The sequence below is a fragment of the Marmota monax genome, unplaced genomic scaffold, assembly GCF_021218885.2.
Source record: "Marmota monax isolate L192 unplaced genomic scaffold, Marmota_monax_Labrador192_F-V1.1 WCK01_AAM20220418_F8-fsc00020, whole genome shotgun sequence".
Classification (NCBI taxonomy): domain Eukaryota; kingdom Metazoa; phylum Chordata; class Mammalia; order Rodentia; family Sciuridae; genus Marmota; species Marmota monax.
The window spans coordinates 15631874-15638475 of NW_026692912.1; positions in this window are offsets into that span (position 1 = coordinate 15631874).

Here is a 6602-nt window from a genome sequence, read left to right on the forward strand (position 1 = left end):
AGGAGACTGAAGGGAAGGCAAGGTGGACTGCAGGGTTGGAGAAGAGGTGAGAACTCAGAGTGGGAAGCCCAGAGAGGCCATGCTAATGGAGGCCTGAAAATGGAACCCGCAGCCTCAGCTAGGCAGCAGCAAGGCCAGGCTCTGGTTAATGGCCCTCTAGCATTTGGAAATTGGGATCCTTCTGGAGATCTAGACAGGTGAGTCCTTGTAAGGTTCCCAAGGCTCTTCCCTTATGCTTTGTCTTCTGTTCCTGAGGCTCACCCCCTTGTCTGAGAACTCCTTGAGAGAAGAGGTGTCCGTCCAGTGGCCTGTCTGGAGGTTGGCCAAGATGCCATTTTATGAGTGTAGGAAGGGTGCAGTAGAACAGAAAGGAATTGCAGAGCGGTGAGGTCATTCATATGTGCTGTGTGTTGGGTGCCCGAGGAGATATCCAGTTCCTGTCCAGAGGGTGGCCTGAGGGAGGGGTAAAGTTTTGGGGTTCTGGGATGCCCACAGAGCCAGTGCTCTTCTCCTCAAAGAGTGGGTGGCTATGGGCAGGCAGCTGATCAGAGCTTGCTCACCACTCAGTTCTTTCTTGTGGTCCTGTGGTCCTGGTTAGATGGCTGGGCTTTCTTCTCGCCAGCCTCAGTGACTCACACACACTCCGCTTCCCACTGGGCTGCCCCATATTGGATGGAGGGAAGACCGGCTCCTCACAGCTGTGGGGTCAGGATGGACCCTTCTTGCCAGGGAATCTGAGAGGTTGGTCTCTTTGCAGCTCTTGAACACACCTGTTCACTCACCATTGACTTACAAAATGTATATTTGCAAAGGATGGAAAATGCAGAGAAGTCAGTCTAAAATTCTGAAGCTGCTGTTAAGTAAACAGAAGGCCCTTGCTGTGTCGACTCGCCTCTCTTTGCCTGAGTTTGGTCATCTGTGCAATGAGCACAATGTGCTCTTATAGGCAATGAAGAAGATTAAGTGAAATAACAAACAGAAAAGTGTGTGTACACTATAATGAAGATCCTAGAGCTTACAAACACACACACACACACACACAAGTGCACACAAGCACATATACAACAGTCACTCATTCAACTGCTTAATTTTTCAACAGATGCTGATGCACAGTGCTTATTAAGCATCAGGCAGCATCCTAAGCATTCATTCTATGGGTATTGACCCATTTAATCCCCTCAACAATGCTACAGGAATAACGCAAGCATTGCTTCCATTTTGCAGACATGGAAACAGAGGAAAAGAAGGGTCAAATGACTTGCTTAACGCCATATAGCTAGTAAGTGGTAGAGTTGGCATTTGTACTAGTCGTGTTTTGCTCCAGAGTTTTTCATTCATTTGCTCAGCAAACATTTATCAAATGCTTTCTCAATGTCAGGTCTTGGGCCCACAGAAAGGAGCCAGACTTGCTTTGGGTGGTGGTTGTGGTTCTTATCTGGAGGCAGAAGTATCTTCCTGGGCTGGAGGTTGGATATGAAGGGCAGCAATATTTGGTTGTCGCCGTGACTGAGCTTACTCTGGGCCAGCTAGACTTTCTATCCTGTGCAGGACCGTCCTTCGCAAAATGTCAGTAGCACCCCATCGAGAAAACATTCGAGCAAAGGTTACAGGCTTTGGACTCATTCTAGACCTGGCTTGAGTCCTAGCCCTTCCATTCCAAGACTGTGTGACTAGGGCACATGGCTTCACTTCTCTGAGCTTCAACTCCCACCTTTGAAAAACATGGTTGGAAGCACTATGTCTGTAGAGGGCCCAGCAGTACCCAGCATGCCTTGGTTGCTCAGCAAACACGAATGTCTTTTCCTGCTCGAGCAAATGGCAGGAAGAACAGAGCAGTTCAAACATGGCTCCCAGCATCCCTACAGAGGAGACTGAAGCAGACTGGACTCTGGGGAGCTCCCACCCACATGGACCTTCTCTTTTCTCTCCATCCAGACCTAAGAGTAAAAGTCAGCAGACTACCCCTATCCATCAGCTCTGAGGCTGCAGGAAAAGCCATAAGTTTCTGAGCTCTGCTTTTCTTGTCTGTCCAGTGGAGAAAGAGAGTACAGTGGACATCAGTTGTTCCTGCCTGCTCTTCACCCTTTCCTGCCTCTTTTGATAACTGTACCCAGTTTTCTTTTGGGGAGCATCCTGCTCCCCTTCTCAGTCCAGTGGGCACATATTCTAGGACTAACAGAATCAGGACATTCTATCTTCCTGGTCATAGCAATTGGTTCAAGGATGGGCACTTTAAGTGTCCCAGGAACTTTTCTTGAGGCTGCCAGAAAAAAAGATATTCTATTCTCAAAGGGCACTGGGGCCGGAGGACAGTATAGACGTGAAGATGTCTGAGTCCTTATTCATGCCACTATGGGAGCACCCAAAGGGAAAGAGGGGTGATAAGAGCGCAAGGGGAAGCTGGTACCTGGATCAGCCACACCTGTCTCCAGATTTTCAGCTTGAGAGACTACACTTCCTATTCTTTTGTCAAAATCAGAGTCTGGTGTTTGTCACTTGTATCGGAAAACATCTGACTTATTCAGGGGCTACCTATTCATAGGTGAAAACATATGAAAAGGTTGCTGAGTAGATCAAAAGAGAAAGTGAGGTAAGTAGGATGTTTTTCCAAGCTGTAGATGGCTAAATGGCAGTAAGTTATTAACAGGGTTCTAAACAGGGACATGTATTCAATGCACGGGGTGAGTCAGACCATTTCTATCTGAAATGCTCCAGACAACAGAATTGTACAGCTCTTGCCTGAGAACTGAAGAGCTGTTTGGAAGTATAAATTCCTGCCCTCTAAATTTCAATTCGCAGGGTGCAGGTTTCAAGGAATGAGGTGCTTTTTGCATCAGGCACAACTGATTCTTATACAGTTTGTTACAAGGTTGCTCATTTTATAAGAGGCCATAGGACACAGAGGAGAGATATCTTGTTTTGCTCTGAGTCTGATTCTGTCACCTGCCTGGGGCTGGATTAGACTTTCTCTTGGGAACTCTTGGCTGAGACTCACTAGGGTCCTGCAATTCCCAGACGTCATTCTGGGACAGGAAAAGGCTGCTCATCTTGAAGTCTGAAGCATCTATTTGTTCCTGATTTTTTCTGAGAAGCTACACATCAGAACCCCAGTCCACACCAGAAAGAGACTCTTGTTAGAGTCTGGTGGATACTGATGGCTGACTGTCCCCATCTCCATTTCCAACTCATTGTGCCTTGCCTGCTGTCCCCCAAATTCCATTTCCCAACCTCCTTTGCCTCTGGATGAGGCCATGTGACACAGTTCTGGTGAAAGAGATGTACCTTGTAATCTGCAGGGCTGCCTGTTTCCTCCCCACCCCTTCCTGCTTGGAACAGGGGTCTGAGGTAGATGTATGAGGATGCATCGCAGCACATTCTGGGATGGTGGAGCACAAAGATGGAAGGAGCCTGGACCCCTGAAGGCATGACTGAGCACGTCTGTGCTGCTTACCTCTGTACTGTCACTTGAGGAAAAGAGTCCCCTCTCCCTTCTTAGGTTTAAACCTCTATGTTTGGGAGTTTTGTTACATGCAACCGAATGCATTCTTTTCTTTTTTCTTTTTTTTGGCAGTGCTGGGGATCGAATCCATGGCCTTGTGCATGTTAGGTGAGCACTCTGCCACTGGGCCAAACCCCCAGCTCCCAGGTGCGTTCCTGACACAGTAAGCTAGCACTTGCCTGCAACCATCTTCTCTTAAATTCTTTCTAGGGGTCTAGAACATTTCCTGCCCTCACACCTCAGAAGACCATAGTGACAGAATTAATTATATAATTCTTAATTACAATTATTCCAACAGTAATGATCACTTCCTCAATGCCTCCTGACAACTAGGAACTAGATTAAGTGAATCTTATCCTCACAATAATCTACTATTATTATCCTCATTCTCAGGTGATGAAACTGAGGCTCAGAAGAGACAAATAACTCGCTTCAAGCCACACAGCTAGAACGCTGAATCTGCGCTCTGAACCTACGTCTGCCTGACTCCAGAATCTGCTCCTCACCTTGAGCAGGTCTAGTTCAACAGACTGATCTAACAAGTAGGGAAACTGAGGTCCAGGAGGGAGAGTAACTTGACAAAGGCCACACAGTGACTCTAGGGGGTCCTGCTACAAGAAGTTAGGTCTTCTGGGTCTTTGTTCCAGGGCTCTTCTGTGACAACCTGCTGCTTAGCAAATGATGGGCCTTGAAGTCCAGGCTGACGTCTGGGGGCTGCTGGGAGCTTCCGAAGGTTCTCAGCAGAGTTAGGAGAGTATTCTACCTGCTGAAGGAGGGCCGTGGAAAGCTTTTCTTCTTTTAACTGTGGCAGAAGGAGAGGGCGGAGGGATTGACATTTTACAACCCCAGTAACCTCTTGAGCAATTACCGTTCCTTAGCCAGACAGTTGCTCTCTCCCTGGGCTCCTCCGTCACAGGCAGCTGGGCCTCCTGATCCCAGGAGCTGATGTCTGATGTTCTGCAGATTACTCTGATGGTGGAGAGTGGGAGAATACCAGTGGCATGAGCACTCAGCCACCCTGTGCCAATCTGATGGCGACAGCTGCCTAGTGTTGAGGTCTGTAGGACAGGGGACCCTGCAGTGGAAACTCCCCAGATGAGCTTGGGGACTCTCCACTTTCCAACATCTCACTTGTTTATCTTTCTTCTTGGCCTGCTGTCTCCAGGATTTGAGTGTTTGTTTTAAAGACACAGGATTGAAGATCCAAGAGAACCAGCCACAGGGTGTAGCAGGTAGTTGATTAAGCTTGTGATGTTGAAATCAAACAGATCAGGGCTCAAATCCCATCTCCACCACCTAATAGCCTGTGGCCTTTAGCAAGTCAGTTGGTTTTCCTGTTTATACAAATAGGAACCAGAAGAAAATCTACCTCATGGGACTGAGGTAGATGATGTACCCAAAAGCCTCAGTATCTTGAGTGCTGCCTAGAAAGCGGTCCAACTGTAAGCTACTCCCTCTGCATGATCTAGGGAAATCTTTCAGGCCTGAATTTTCCCTTTCACATAAACTAGCATGGAGACTAAGCAGGTAAAGAGAACTTTCCATGGAACCTTCTTGCTCAGGAAGGGAAAGTAGGGGAGAGGCAGTAAAGAACCCACACTGAGCTCCCACTGACAGCTGGGGATGCTCACACAGACTATGTCATCCTCACAATGACCCCTTATGAAGACAGAATTATTAACCCCACTTTACAGATGGGGAAGCTGAGGCCCACAAAGGGCAGTTGGCTGTTGAATAAGAGCTGGGGATGGGGGCTTGGGGCTGGAATTTGAAGAGTTGTTGGGTTGATTCCAGAGCGTTGCTGCCTGACTGTGAACCTGCCCACAGAGGTGGGGCTGGGTGGGGCCGGGTCCCTGAGTGATTCAGGTAGGAGTCAGCTCTGGATTTCTAAACAGTGGGTGGGGCTCAGCAGCAGTAGGCAGGGGGATTGCAGAGACAGAAACCTCACCTTTTGTTACCAATGGGGTATAGGGAAGGGGTTCCTGCTGACTTGACTGGGAGGAGCTCAGGGCCTGGGCTGAGCTCAACCTGTGGGGCTCTTGGAACTGCTGATCAATGTGCCCAGCTGAGGAAGGCAGAGTCACTGAGGCAGGCACTGACACTTTCAAAGGTTGTCACAGTAGAAGGATGGGTTGGTAGTCACCTGGATGAACCGGCCCTGGACCCCTCTCTCACTTACAGAAGGTCTACATTTAATGATTTGCCAGAGCAACAACATCATTGGAGGTTTCTATCTGCAGATATTGTGCTTGGCCTTGTCCTTTAGAATGACCAAGACACTCAGAATCCAGTAAGGAGGAGAGAGGGGTGACCCAGGCAGCCCTGCTGTGACTGGGGAAGGCACAGGAGCTGCCTAAGGGAGAGAACAGGGGATGGGATTGCAGAGGAAGCTTTCTAAGGACACTGGAGCAGACCGGGGAACTCACCATCATAGGCTCAGCAAACCTCCTGACCATTCAGGCTATAGGGTTTGGAGCAGAGGGGCTGGGAAAGGCGACCTTGTGTGGTGGCCCCTCTCCCAGGGCTGGGACAGGGCAAGCTCAGACATCTCCCCTGTGAATTCAGCTGCATGCTGGACCCCTCGCATGAGGTGCACCAAATCCAAACTCCATCTAGCCCAGCTGACTCCCCTTCCGTTGCCAACACCAAGCCGGAAGCCTAGGTTCCCTCACCATCTCTTCCCTAAGCTCCAGTGCCAGCTGGTCAGTGAGCCCTGGAACTTTGGCCACCATTTCACCCGTCCTCCTATTCCATGCTTCTGTCCAGCCTATCACTGGAGGACGGCACTGCACTGTGTCCTCTCTCTTGGCCTCCCCATCAGTGCGTTCATCTTGAGATCTGCAGTGTTGGTCACCAATCCTGGTCATTCACTTCCTGCTGGAACTGGACATGTCCTCAGAAACAGTCTGATCTGGTCATCCTGCTGTGCAAATGGGAAACAGAGCCCCAGAGAAGCCCAGAGTTTTGTCTGAGGTTACAGCATGGAAAAAGTGAGACTTGAACTCAATTCTCCCGATTTAAGGTGCTTCCCCTGTTTCCAGGGTCACACAGTGTTTGTTGTTCTGAGTACAGGCTGGGAGGCTTGGGAGTAAGGTGCTGGCAG